This window comes from Eleutherodactylus coqui, chromosome 11 (genome assembly GCF_035609145.1).
Source record: "Eleutherodactylus coqui strain aEleCoq1 chromosome 11, aEleCoq1.hap1, whole genome shotgun sequence".
In the NCBI taxonomy this organism is placed as follows: Eukaryota; Metazoa; Chordata; class Amphibia; order Anura; family Eleutherodactylidae; genus Eleutherodactylus; species Eleutherodactylus coqui.
Genome location: NC_089847.1, coordinates 89285080 through 89300571, shown reverse-complemented (window position 1 = coordinate 89300571; position 15492 = coordinate 89285080).

The following is a 15492-nucleotide window of genomic DNA, read 5'->3' as shown; positions in this document are numbered from 1 at the left end:
TCTCCATGATTTGCTGCAGACTGCGCTATTTTACTGTTCAAAAGAATGAAAACTTGAATGGAAGCAAACAGGGGCCTTTCTGTTTACTATCCTTTTTTATAGAATAGATAGATACCGTGTTTCCCCGAAAATAAGACCGTGTCTTATATTAATTTTTGTTCAAAAAGGTTTAACTTTTTTAAATGTATAGTTGCCTGGACACTATTTAAATTGACTTTTTTAATTAACTGTTAGCAGCGCTTAATTTTGGAGTGGGGCTTATATTTCAAGCATCCTCAAAAAGCCTGAAAAATCATTTTGCATCCTCAAAAATTCTGGAAAATCATGCTATGTCTTATTTTCAGGGGATGTCTTATTTTCAGGGAAACAGGGTAGATAGATAGATAGATAGAAGACAGATAAATAAATAGACTGATAAATAGACATATACATATGAGATAGATAGATTGATATGAGATAGATAGATATGAGATAGATATGAGATAGATGGATAGATAGATATGAGATAGATAGATAGATAGAAGAAAGATAAATAGATAGGAGACAGATAAATAGATAGATTGATAGGTATGAGATAGATAGATATCATAGATAGATATGCGATAGATAGATGTATAGATATGAGATAGATAGATATCATAGACAGATAGATAGATATCATAGATAGATAGATATATATCATAGACAGATAGATAGATAGATATGAGATAGATATCATAGATAGATATGAGATAGATATCATAGACAGAAATTAGATAGATAGATATCATAGACAGATACATAGATAGATAGATAGATAGATAGATAGATAGATAGATAGATAGATATCATAGATAGATAGACAGATAGAGATGAGGTAAATTGGGAAATTACACTCTTGTAGAGCCTTTGAGCAGCCAAGACGATGGAGAATCCCCACAAATGACCCCATTTTGAAAACTAGACCCCTTAACGACTTCATCTAGGGGTGTACTGTGCTTTTTAACCCCACAGTTTTTGAATGAATTTAAGCAAAACACAAGGGAAAAAATTTAATTGTAATTTTTTTTGGCAATAGTGACATTTTAAAAACTGTTTTTTTTGTACAGCACAAATATAACTGAAGACTTGCACCTCAAAATGGATACCCCTGTTTGTCCCATGTTCAGAAAGATACCCATTGTGGCCCTAATCCACTTACAGGACCCATGGCAAGGCTTATAATGGAAGGAACACTCATTGGATTTCATGGCAAAACTTAATAAATTCCAGGCCCAATTGCTGACTTGTGCAGAAAAAAACGAACTCCCTAAAAATAATCCCTCTCACCCTTCCTTTTTGGCATTCCCTAAATCTTAGACAAAAGTAATAATATAAACTTTATGGTATGTCTGAAAACGGTTAATTAGGAGGCCTGCTTGGGATGGGCACATGGGGCAATAAAACTGGGTATCCCTCCTCCCCCAATGCTTGACCTTAGTGGCAGGGAAGGGGTGTAAAAAGTGGCGCTTTGTGAGGCTTCATAAGGTTGCTGAAGTGCGGCAGTCTCAAAGGATGGTATTTGTAATTGAGATTTGTCGTCTACATGATCACATGCCCTTGTGGACTTGAATACACCAGCGAAACAGCTACAGAGGTGAGATGTAGGATAACTGGACATAAAAGTACAATTAGAACACGCAAATTGGACCTTCAGGTGGCTAAACACTTTGTTGATACAGGACACTCCATTAGCCTATTGAAATATTGTGTCATTGATTCAGTACCTCTCAAATTGGGGGAGGGGGGGCAGAGAGAGAAATGTAAAGCTACTCGAGATGAAGTGGATCTTTGAATTGGATGCACTGCAGCCCAGTGGTCTTAATTTGGTTTACAACCCTCTACTTTTCCTTTAGTACATACGATTTTTGTAATGTTCTTTCTTTTTTCTCTTTTTATGCATATTGAGATATTTTTATGGTAATACCTACTGTATGTTTGTTTTTTTCAGAGGATCCATGAACTGGTGAAACTTTGGTGTTCAGCCAAATTATTTGCGAAGTTTTGGAGTATTGGTTATTGCCTAAGCTTGGTCCTGGCGTGGTTGGTCCTGTGCCTCCTTTATGTATGGCTCAAGAATTTATCTAATAAAGAGATTCTGTGCATGCAAAGTTCTTTTCCTGTCATTGTCTCTCCAACACATTACATCATATCGGCCATACTCGTGAGGGGGGCAATGGCTTGTTTGCATTGAGAGAGAATGTCTGATATATCTGACAAGCTATCCCACTGATATGCCCTATATACATCTGATGGACAGTGGGGTGGATCTAGTTGACATATATCATGTTCAGTGTCAACAGATGATGACCATATATATCAGGGTTATATAGTTATGGTGAGATCATAGACGCGAGACACCCTTTGTATATACTAAGGTGGTCATATAGAGCGTTATTTTTTTCTAGACCTATGGTTGTAGTGTCTATAACAATGGGGACCTATTCAGTTACTGTGCAATTGGTGCTTATCCTTTCCTGCTGGTAAGCCAGTGTTTCGGCAATTTTTAACAGCCACAGATAAGGTACAATAGTACAACAGATGGGATGTCTGGCATGCTAATGCATGCGCAGATTATATATACCATCTGATGGAGGAGTTGATGGGGCAGGCCCAGACGTACCGTGGAGTGAGGCGATTGTGTGGTCTGCGCAGGCGTGATAGCTGTAGAGTGGATAATACTGCAAGGTCTAGATGTATATCCCGCACATGCGCTGTATGGTTAGAGATGCTGGAGAGTAGTCCGCATGTGTTGCACATGCGCGATACCTTTAGATTAGGTAATCCTACGAGATCTGGACATATATCCCGCGCATGCGCTGTATGGTTAAAGATGCTGGAGCGTAGTCCGCATGTGTTGCGCATGCATGATACCTTTAGATTAGGTAATTCTACGAGATCTGGACGTATATTCCGTGTATGTGCTGTATAATTAGAGACCCCAGGGAGTATCCTGCATGTGTTGCGCATGCACGATATCTTTAGATTAGGTAATCCTGCGAGATTCGGATGTATACCCTGCGCATGCGCTGTATGGTTAGAGGCACCTGGGAGTATTCCGCATGTTTTGCGCATTCGCGATATCTTTAGATTAGATAATCCCGTGAGATTTGGGGTTGGTCCCGCGCATGCGCTATACATTGTCGGAGATGCTGGCGCTCACACTGCCTATACACAGACCAGCAGCCTCATTGGATTTTTGTTACTTTATGTTATGGCACACAGGTGTAAATCATGTTTTATGGATTCCTCTGCACACACAACTGCAGTGAGAAGAAGTGGCTTTTAGTAATTGGTGTAATGTGATTGGTGCGGTTTTTGTATTTAAGTATTTGTTTGTGTCTGTGTACATATGCTTCATAAAGACTGTGGATGGCAGTCAAAATGTTGCCTGGTATGAAGTGGAACTTTTTTGCAATAACGAAAATATGATTTTTTTGGATGTGAGTATTCATCTAATGGGAGGGAAGGGGTGGAACTTACCTCTGCCCCCATTCCGCCCCTCCCATTGCAAACAGTGGTGATGGGCGGAGAGGGGGAAGGAGCTCAATGCACTAGCTCTCGTCCCTTCCCGCCTCCTCCCCTTGCAGAGAAGGGGAAAAGTATATCAGTAGGGTGTGAAAACCCGACCAATAAACGTCCGTCTGAATCAGCCCTTAATCATGCAGCATAAATGACACAATACATTTTTCCTGCAGTTCAGTATAATTGCAACAATGCCAATTTATTTATTTATTTTTTTTTAGGTTTTTCCACTTTTCCATAATAAAAACCCTTTTTTTGGGGGGGGCATGGCTAGCCAACAAGATGGCTGGACGTGTGTAAGCTGAGCTCCCAACGGACAGTCATCAACCCTTAAAAAACCTAAGGAAAGAGGCTCAGAAAATTGCCTGAAAGGCTAAGCAGGCTTACCTGATCAAACCCTGCAGGCTCCGGTGGCTGATTTGAGCGGTGGAGAGAGGCGCCGGGCTCCGTGTGGCGCCCCGATCGGAGACCTCGGGAGACATTAGCTGCGCTGCAGCCGGGACTCTGCTGCCGTCAGACGGAGCTCTGCTGGCTCTCCCTGTTGCTTGCCTAGGGGAGGATCGCCGAGGCAGATGAGGAGAGCGGAGAGGCTGAAGTGACAGCACGGAGAAGACCCTTGCGGTGTCGGGAAGTGGAGCGTCTGGAGCGCGGGAGGTGGTGAGCGGTGAAGGAGGAGGGGGTGCCCACAGTGATTGAAGCTCCTGCACGGCCGCGGCTGTGACACAGAGGGAGACCAGAGGAGGACTGTGTATAGTGCGGTGATCTCCCCTCTGCATAGCACCTACACAGAGAGAGAGTGCAGATAGAGGCAGCCGCCATTAATCCTGCACCACATGGAGCTGCCATTTACATTAAACACAAACCTCTACTCTGGGCTGCAGAGGCAATACACAGCAGCCAGAAGCACACATAAATCATCAGCCCTAAGGAAAGAGATAACCCTTGGGGATAAAGGATTGAAGCACTCTGCAACAAGTGCAATCCCTCCAGCAAATAAAAATAGTGTCTTCTCCTGCTTACTGCTGTTGGGCCGAGGGTCGCAGCGGCGGCGCTGCACAGGGTCAGCTTGGACACTGCAGGAGAGTTGCAGGGAGACACACCACCTGACGGGGAGCCCTCTCTCCTGGCGCTGGGTTGTAGCGGCTATTGCAGACTCTGAGTGGTGGTCGGAGACTGTGGGGAGGCACCATAAGCCCCATCAATAAAAGCAGAGACTAACTCAGCGGGGAGCAGTTATAGGGCCTCCTAAGAGAGCTGCTACCATAAAGCGCCCAATAGAAGGAAGCCTCGGCTCCAAAAGAGAAAAAGTGCTGCCGCCCACCTCAACAATCAAGGTGTACTAAAAAAGGGAAAAAAGGGAACACAAATCCCCTTACCCAAGCACATATACCCAGATTCTCTACACCCTTGAGGACCAGCCTATTACTCCATTCTATATCAGAGCTGCTCAATTTTCTTGGTAATACTATAAATGGACTCTCACTCCACCTGGTGGCAGAATACAATATAACCACCCATTATAGTTTCTCAAAAGCAAGATCAGAAAATGCAGTGGTCATAAAACGTGACATGTGAACATCTCCTCATCCTACTCCTCCCAGCGTAATTGTACCAAGACAGACAAAATATGTAAACCTACAAAATCTATAGTTAACAGCAACACCAAGGACCTCAAGACACGTAAAAGACTGCAAGATCCAGCAAAAAATTTTGGGATTTCCTCCCAAGACACTCCTCTTACAATCCAATCCAAACAGATGTCTTTAGAAGAAGATAACTAAAATCGCACTGGTTCCTTGCAAGGCTCAGAAAGCGAATCGGAAGATGACTCACTAATAACCTCCAATTCAGATATAAAAAAATACATCAAGGCGCTGCCCACCAAGGAGTGCATTAAAGACCTATTTAAAGAATTCACCAAACGGTGAAGGAGATCTCTGATTTAAAGAAAGATGTCAAGAAAGTACATGCTAGAATCAATACCCTTGAGGACTCTTGCTCAAAGATGATTAACCATGCAGAAAGAGTTAAAGATATTCTAATCGACAAGCATAAAGAATTATACCTCCAATAAATACATATAGATGATGTGGAGAACCGCTCTAGACGCAACAACATTCGAGTATGCGGAAACCCAGAAAACGTCCCTGATAAAGAGATATCTACCACTCTCTATCGGATCTTCAATAGCCTCTTGAAGAGAGACGAAGATGCAGATCTCGGCCTGGAAAGGGCCCATAGGGTTTTCAGGCCCAGATCTGTGAAATCAGACAGACCCCGGGACATCCTCTGCTGTCTCCAAAGCTTCAAAGCCAAAGAAGAAATTCTCAACAAAGCCAGATCTGCAAAAAAAATAGGATATGACTGCAGCGAAATCCAAATCTACCAAGACCTCCAAATTCACACTAGACTTGAGGCGACAATTACAACCTCTTACAAGAGAACTGAGAGACAAAAGCATTCCCTACAAATGGCTTTTCCCATTTGGATTAGCAATCTTTAGTCCAAACAGAACCTGGGTTATAAAAACTCCGAAGGAACTCCCCCTGGTTCTAAATAAGCTAAACCTCTCCCACATTCAAATTTCAGATTGGACATCAGCAGAGGATTCATTGGCTCTTCCCGCTCTTCCCAAAATAGACTCTTGAACCCAAGTTACTCCTAGCAAGCTCAGAAAGTCAAGAAGAATGGAGCAAGACCCCACCAGGTCCCCCAGAAGAGTCTTTCCACCTGATGCCACCTGACAAGATGGGACTCTTCATACTGCCTTATCTCCCTAATCTCCTCTGAGGAGATAAGTATGAGCCTCTTGTTACTTCCCAATTGCAATTTGTCTGTTCATTTCCATGTTTTCCAAAATTATTTTGATTGCGCTGGGAGATCTGATGGGAGCAAATCCATTTTGGTCCAGTCAGTTCTTCCCACCGACACATGCTAGTGCGGGATCCTGTTTGATCCCCCCTTGGTTTGCCCCCCCACACACACACACAAACTTTGATTGTTTGCTTTTGAGCCTGAGGGTGAGTGGGCATTGCCCATATACTCCCGCTCAGCTGCAAAACGTCGCCAATTGTTTGTTTCTTAATTTCATTTTTTAATGATGAAACACTGTTTTGTTTATCCCCTTGTTACTCCCCTTATTCTAAATAACTTTGCTGATCCTACCATACGCCGTATACCATCCTTTATAAGATCTAATGACAGAACCTACAACCTTGCCCTCCACCATGCCAAACAAGTCTACTTCACCTCTCTAGTCTCCTCACTATCGCACAACCCTAAACGGCTCTTTGATACTTTTCACTCCCTTCTCAGCCCTAAACCGCAGCCCCCTGTGACGGATCTCAGTGCTGTAGAGTTGGCTGCTTACTTCAAAAAGAAAATTGATGACATCCGTCAGGAAATAATTTCCCAATCCCAGACTAGCCCTGACCCTAGTCTTGTCAGCACTGCATCTAGCTCCTGCTCACTGTCTGTACTCAGACCAGCGACAGAGGAAGAAGTCTCCAAATTGCTCTTCTCTGCTCGCCCCACCACCTGCGCTAGCGACCCCCTCCCCTCACACCTCCTCCGTTCCTTCTCCCCAGTGGTCATCTCCCATCTCATCACTATATTCAACCTCTCTCTGACCTCTGGCATCTTTCCCTCTTCTTTCAAACACGCCATCATATCCCCACTGCTAAAGAAGCCGACTCTGGACACGACTGATGCTGCCAACTACGACCCATCTCAAACCTCCCCTTCATCTCTAAACTACTAGAACGGCTGGTTTACTCCCGTCTTGTAAGCTATCTATCAGAGAACTCTCTCCTAGACCCCCTACAGTCTGGCTTTCGACCTCAACACTTGACAGAAACTGCCCTTACAAGGGTATCCAATGACCTACTGACAGCCAAATCGAGGGGCGATTACTCCCTACTGATCCTCCTCGACCTCTCCGCAGCATTTGACACTGTTGACCACAAACTCCTCCTCAGTATGCTACGCTCCATTGGCCTAAAGGACACTGCCCTCTCCTGGTTCTCTTCCTACCTATCTGACCGCTCTTTCAGTGTTTCCTTTGCTGGCTCTACCTCCCCTCCTCTTCCCCTTGCTGTTGGGGTCCCCCAGGGCTCTGTCCTCGGCTCCCTTCTTTTCTCTATCTACACAGCCCCTATTGGACAAACCATCAGGAGATTTGGCCTCCAATACCACCTGTATGCTGATGACACCCAGCTATACACCTCTTCCCGTGACATCTCTGCACCTTTCCTCCAAAACATCACCGACTGTCTGTCCGCTGTCTCTAACACCATGTCCTCTCTCTACCTAAAACTAAACCTCTCTAAAACTGACCTGCTGGTATTTCCACCCTCCACTAACCGACCTCCTCCTGACATTTCCATCTCAGTGTGTGGCGCCACCATAACTCCTAGACAACATGCCCGCTGCCTTGGAGTCATATTTGATTCTGATCTTTCTTTTACCCCCTACATCCAATCTCTGGCCCGAACATGTCAGCTGCACCTCAAGAACATCGCAAGAATCCGCTCTTTTCTCACTATGGACACGCTAAAAACGCTTACTGTTGCCCTTATCCACTCCCGGCTCGATTATTGCAACTCGTTGCTGATTGGCCTCCCCTGCACCAGACTCTACCCTCTCCAATCCATCCTGAATGCGGCAGCCAGGCTCATCTTCCTGTCCAGCCGCTACTCGGACGCCTCTGCCCTGTGCCAGTCACTGCACTGGCTGCCCGTTAAATACAGAATTCAAGTTAAACGCGCCACTTTCATCCACAAAGCCCTCCACAGTGCAGTGCCCCCCTATATCGCCTCCCTCATCTCAATCCATCAACCAGCCCGGGCTCTCCGCTCTGCTAACGAAACCAGATTGAGCGCCCCTTTAATTCGAACTTCTTATTCCTGCCTCCAAGACTTCTCCAGAGCAGCACCGGTCCTCTGGAACGCACTACCAAAGGCTACCCGAGCAATCCAGGACTCACAGAACTTCAGGCGTGCTCTAAAAACGCACCTCTTCAGGGAGGCATACCCCATTCCCTAAACAAACCCCTTTGTACTCCGCCTGATAACATGCTCCCTGACCTACTGACTGCAATCCCTGCCAGCCATCATAAACCGCTCCTGCAGTCATACTGTTTCTGCCGTCACACGGCTAAATGTCTGACCATTGTCTATGTGTATATCACCCCTCACTCTCCACCTCGCCATACCGTGCACATCTCCAGCCCCTTTACCTTCTGTATCACCCCATTACTTGTAGTATGTAAGCTCGTTGGAGCAGGACCCGCACCCTTATTGTTTCCATCAGCTGATTACTATGTAACCGTGGTTCTGTAATGTTTGTACTTTTGTCTTTCTGTATCCCCCTGTCTATGTAAGCGCTGCGGAATATGTTGGCGCTTTACAAATAAAGTTTATTATTATTATTATTATATATTGGTCGTCAGGCCAAAAATACAATATAAAATCAAGCCTTGCAAAAAGCAAGGCCCACGGAGCTTGATGGGGGTAGAGCCATTGTGCAGTCTAAAGATACGTCAGATTTTTATGGTCGATGCCAATTACGATGGGATGCGAGGCTCCCTCCATCACATACCGCCAAAATTCCAGAGCCATCTTGATATCCAGTAAGTCGTAATTCCCAATAGAGTAATTCAGCTCTACCATGGAAAATGACTTCGAGAAAAAAACGCATGTCAACCTCTTGCCAGATGCCCCTTTTTGCAGTAGAACTGGCTCTGCACCCAAGGAAGAAACATTAAACCTCCAGAAAGAACTGCTTTGTACCATCTGGTTTGTGCAGCACGGAGGCAGACGAGAAGGCTACCTTTAGAGCTTGAAAAGCAGAAACTGCCTCCGGGAACCACTGCTTGGCATCAGCTGCCTTACGTGTGAGAGCAGAGATGGGAGAAGTCGGGGAGAAAAGGTATGGGATAAACTGTCGGTAGTAGTTTGCAAAGCCTAGTAATCGCTGGATTGCCCGAAGATCGGAGGGACAAGGCCAATTTAGTACTGCAGAGACTTTTTCAGGATCCATCTCCAAACCTTGTTGGGAGATAATATATCCTAAAAAGGGAAGTGACTCGCGTTCAAAAACTCACTTCTCCAATTTAGCAAACAAAGCACTCTCCCTTAATCACTGGAGCACCGTGCAGACATGCCTCCGGTACGAAGGTATATCTGGGGAAAAAATCAGGATAACAAATTCCTGAAAAACGCCTGGAACGTTAACCAGACCAAAGGGCATCACCAAGTATTCGTAGTGTCCATCTCTGTAGTGTCCATGCTGTAGTGGCTGGTGCTTGTAACTGCAGACATGGCTCTCTTTGAAATAAATGGAAGCCGTGTCTGCAGTGATTGCCCGAAGCTTACCACTACACAGATGGCCGTACAGATGGTTCCACTTTGACCTCTGTATTTGCGGCTCTGACAGCATGCGCCCGCTCAGCAGATCGGTCGGGATCCCGAGCAACAAACCCTGGCCGATCAACTATTGATGTCCTATCCTGAGGAAAACCCATTTAAGCCAACAGACTGAAGTAGATAAGACCAGTCCAACTGCAAGTATGTTAAAACAGCATAGCTTTTCCACTCAAAGGCTTTATTCACACGAGCGTATATTGACCGCTGTTTTCAGGGCCGTCCAATATACGCTACCATCTGATGCATTGGATTCCAATGCATCAGTTCAGAAGGGTGTATTCGTGTGGCGTAAAAGCTCATAGCCGGCCAATATAGCGCCTATGGGAGCCAATGACAGCTGCCAGGGAAGAGAGGTGGGAAGGAATTTAGCAGCGTGACTGCTAAACTCCCTCCTCATTCTCTCCTCCTCTCCACCCCTTGCCGGCTGTTTGCAACGGGAGGGGGCGGGATGGGTTGGAAGGTAGTTGTTAAGCTCCCGCCCCCTCCCATTGCTGGCTGCCGACAAGGGGCGGAAAGGGGGTGGTAGTTTAGCACTCTAGCTTCCTCCCCGTCTTGACTATTCCTCTTGCTGAAAGCCGGCAAGAGGGTGGAAAGGGGGAAGGCAGTTTATCTGAGGGCTTGGCATATATGCACTGGTCTTGGGCTGTCTGAACGGGCGCACAAATGTTAGCTTTTGCACCAGTTCACGCTTTTTTATGTCACCGATGGGCAAACGTAAAAACGCTGACGCCTGTATGAAAGAGCCCTAACAGACATTAGTGAAAAACTAATCTTTACCTCGGAAGACACTCTTTAACTTCCCACCATGTAGTTAGCATATAACACTGCAGCTGTTGCTCCGATGAAGTTTGACTGGATTATGTAGTTTCACACTCAACAAAATATGCCTACCAAGATCACCTTGCAATACAGTTACCTTAACAGTTGGGGGGGGGGGGGGAAGCAAAAACCACTGGAACGCCCACCGATTCTGAGAATGGGGTTTGGTCAATCCCCAAGTGAATAGAGCAGAGGTTTCTCTAGCGCGTCACTACTCCATTCACTTCCATGACAGCTCCCGAGGTTGCTAAAGCATGTGAACTCAGTAACCTCCCTCCTGTTAAAAATCATAACTCTTTTATTTATTGGTTTTCCCCACCAATCTAAGTGTTCTACAAAGTTCTTTTACTTGCATCTCTTTTCGTTCAGAAGTTATTCCAAGTGGCCCTTCATTTTTTATCACCCTGTATATTATTGTACTAGTATCATGGACTTTCAGTTTCTGCTCCCACTGAAGCAAGCACCTAGACCCCTGAGTATAAAGCTGTAGTGTTGGTTTGGACGGTATTAGTGTATCTTGACGCCACCAGGAAAAACTGGTGGAGTCAAGATTGACAGAGGGTGACGCCCCCTGTACATGATTGGTTGTAGATGTGGATGGGCTGTAGGTCCTGACAGCCCACTAAAGTCATGCTGTAGCTGCAATCTAGGGAGCTATGAACTTGCATTCCTTGCTGGCCCCCGCTGGAGGTCCTGCTGAAACCACCTTCCCTGCCTCCGAATTAGGGCAGCTGAAACACCCTCCCCGCCGCCCGGCCACAATAAAAATCCACCCCGCAGCAATCGACGGAGGCCTGAATCTGCCTTCCTTTCCCGCCGCCGCTGGAGGCACACATTTGTTGTGCTCAAACCGGCTGTCTGCGGGCAGAACAAGGTATCCCGCTGAGTGTCACATCGCAGATCGCCCTCGACATTACGTAGGCCACACGGGGCGTCTATAGCTGCGGCGCCGCTTAGTGCCCTCTCACCTTCCTTCAGCCTGGTCGGCAGCGGCGGGGCAGTGTGTGCTACAGGCACCAGCCCGCAAAAAGCACAGCAAGGAGGACAGCTGGGAGGGCCTGGGACATCTGCTTAACTGTTGCAGGTGATCGGCACCTAACACACGGAGCCCTCCTATGTGAGTTGCAAAACCGCTTCTCCATCCACTTTACCTCCTTCCACAACCTTAGGTTCTTGAGCTAATCGGGAGCTAGGGGTGTGAGAGGGGCATTCCTCCTGTCAAACCCCTAGCTTCCTGGTGGCGTCAAGTTACACTAATACCGGTTTGAGCTATAGTAATTAGTAACCATCCCTAGAGTTTAACTTCTGACTTAATGATACATGCCCAACTATAGTGTTCCCACACTGATGTCAGCTTACTAATATTGTGTCACCAAGAACATCCATTCCTAGCCCCCTCCTTAAGTGTCATACATGTTATGTCTTTTGTAGATGCGCTGTGCCAAATGTCTATTCATTCTGTTGTGTGTATTGCATAGCTGCAGCAAATGAGAGGTTAATGTTAACATGAGACTGGGAAATGCCTGCAAATGTATGAATATTTGTCTAGTCACGTGATTTGTGTAGTCTATAAGAATGAGTGATTTGGGTGTGCTAGAGAGATTCTCTTCTGGATTTCTGAGTGAGAGTGCCAGCCACATGGGGGTACCTTCAACCCTTACGTGGTGAAGAGATGGAAAAGGAGGAGTGGTTCCGGAGAGTCCATATACCAGGAACTGTGGAAGAAAGAAAGTGTTTCCTCCCTGACCTCAAATCTTCTGTTTTGCCTGCACGGCCATCTTTTGCATTTGTGCCTCGTAGCAAGTTCATCAAGTAAAGTTTTGCCAGGCCTTGACCGTTCCCAGGGACCTGAGGTTACACAGTCTGTGGCTCCTTTATGTACTGCCGAGGGTCATTCTGGTGGGTAATGGAATGGTGGCATTATCCGTGACAACTTTATCCTCTGTTCTTATGTTTATTGGCCATCCCTCTCCTAGGGGTATCTAGAAGAGGCCCATGTGCAGGTGGCCAAACTGCTCCCCCTGTGGTATCATTATATTACTCATTTGTAATATTCTGCCCTACAATAAATACTGTGTATTTTTGTAACTGTACTGCTTTGTATTCTGAATCTGCCGCATGTTACCGCCTCCCGTGACACTAAACAGCAGCGATACTCCCCTCCAAAAGACTGGCAAGAAACGCTGATTGCTGCCGCTACTTAGACTTGTCAAACTCACTGAACTGTTGCTGGCTGCAGTGTAAGAGCAGCCTTAGGGCTTTTCCCATGGGCGTATACGTTTTTACATTGACCCTCCGGCAATGTAAAAACGCGTGAATAGGTGCACAAATTTAGCTTAGCCCCGCCCCACCACCTTCCTTTGCAAACAGCCGGAGGGGAGGAGAGAAGGGGGAGGGAGCTTAGCAGTCACGCTGATAAACTCCCTCCCACCTCCCTTTTCCGTCCACTGTCATTGACTCCCATAAGAGTCTACGCAGCAGCCGAAATATTCCAGGCCAAAAGAAGTTCCAGGACTATTTTGCTGCCTGGCGTAAACGTGCCTGGTGCTATATTTGCCAGCTGGGCGCTTTTGCGCCGCAAGAATACGCCTGCGTGATTTGATGCATTGGAATCCAATGCATCAGATGGTAGCGTTTGTCATCCAGCCACGAAAACAGTGGGCCGATATATGCTCATTTTAATAGGCCCTTAGGGCTTAAACAGATGGGCGTATGTGCAATTATGCTCACCTCTACGGAGCATAGTTGTGCACAAACCATTTTTTTTTCAGACCAATCATACTCCGAGCTGGTGAATGCGAGTTTGAAAAAAAAGCGTGAAGATAGGTCCTGCCATATCTTTCTCGTACGTAGTATTAAGGGCTTATTCAGACGACCGTATATCGGCTGGGTATTCACGCCGGCCGATATACGGCTTCCCTCTCTGCAGGGGAAGGAGGCTGGAAGAGTCGGGAGCCCATTGCAAATAGTGCCGAGGGGCGGAGAGGGGGCGGGAGCTCATTGCACTGCTCCCGGCTCTTCCAGCCTCCTCCCCCTGCAGAGAGAGATGCCGTATATTGGCCGGCGTGAATACCCGGCCGATATACAGTCGTCTGAATGCACCCTTAGGGTCAGCTCAGGGTTCTCGCCTCTCTCCCTAGTTTTTAGGAGGAGAGAAACTGAAATACAACTGAAAAAAATGGATCAGTTTTCACCCCTTTGATCTCAATGGGGTGTAAAAAAATGTAAATCAAACAGAAAGCCTCCGGCTCGCTTCTATTCCGTCAGTTTTCCGTTCTTTTGGATGGAAGAATAGCACAGTCTGCAGCGAATCTGCGATGTGAAGACATATCCGTACTTAGATTGTTCCAGGCAGTATTTTTTATTGAAAACCAGACTGTTTTAGTAAATCCCCATAATGTGTTCCCAATAAAGTAACAATTCTGGAGCTTCTGTTTCTAAAGCTCCGCCCACTTGCTGCCTGCAAAATGCAACATTGTAGCAATAAACTGCTGCAAGTCTCAACACAGACAGATGAACATTCCCAGCCACCTCCAATCCCAAACCTCCTTCACATGTATTAGGCCGCTCACACACATGCGTTGGTAAAACACGGCGTTTTATCGCTATTTTGATCGCAGGTTACTGCCTTCGACAGCATTTTTAATGCACCCCTTCATTGTGATGGATGATTGGGTGCGTTAGAAAAAAACGTGAAAACACCGTTAAATGCAGCATTCGAGCACTGGTCTATGAGGCCCCATTGAAATCGATAGGAGCCTTGTACCGCAATTAGCGCAGTGTTCAAAATTCTGTGCTAGTCGTGGTAAAAAGCGCCTTAGGCCACTCTCACACATGCGTTCAGATAAACGCTGCTTGAAACCACTGCATTTTACCGTGATTTCGAGCAGTGTTAATGAAGGCAGGGTGCAGCGTTTGATAGCGCTTTTTAGCTCTCCCCATCATTAGGACGGGTGATGATGGGCGTTAAAAACAGTAAAATAGAACAGACAGCACTTGAAAATCACTGTGTTAAAAACGCAATGTTCTAGCGCAGGTCTGCAAGGCTCCATTGTAATTAATGGGCGGGTTGTACCGCAATTGGCATGGCGCTCAAGACGCAAATCATGATAAAAAGTCTCCAGTGTGAGAGTAGCCTAAGGGCTCTCTCACACCAGCGTCTTCCGCATGCGTATCCGCCACGTGGGAGCACGCAATCAATTACATACTTGCTGCGTGCCAACAACCCCCATACACTATCTTGGCGTGTATGTGTGCGTATTACACACCAAGATAGTGCATGCTCTATTCTACTTTTGATTGATTAATTGATTTCAATGGTTTTACTTTCACTAGCTCTTTTCTTGGACTTGTCCTATTATTAACTATGTGCGGGAGAGAGAGAGCAGGACCTATTTTTCTGCATTTTTTTCTCAAATTCCTGCGCTATGGTGTGGAGTTCAAATTGTCGGACAAAAAAAAACCCAAACCCCACTGTAGCGGAGAGCATGGTTGCGCATATGACCATCTGAAACTGCCCTTTCGAGTAAAATACGCTGGTGTGAGACAATCCCTATAGTGTCAAACTGTGAACGTGGGCGCAGCCTGTTATAGTTAAACAGTTACTTAGGTGCACACCAGCCTCAGTTATGAAGTGGGTTCAGGGTGACATCACAGCATTATCACCAGCCCATGTGAATGCAGCGTTGGTGCTTGTGCCTTGTCA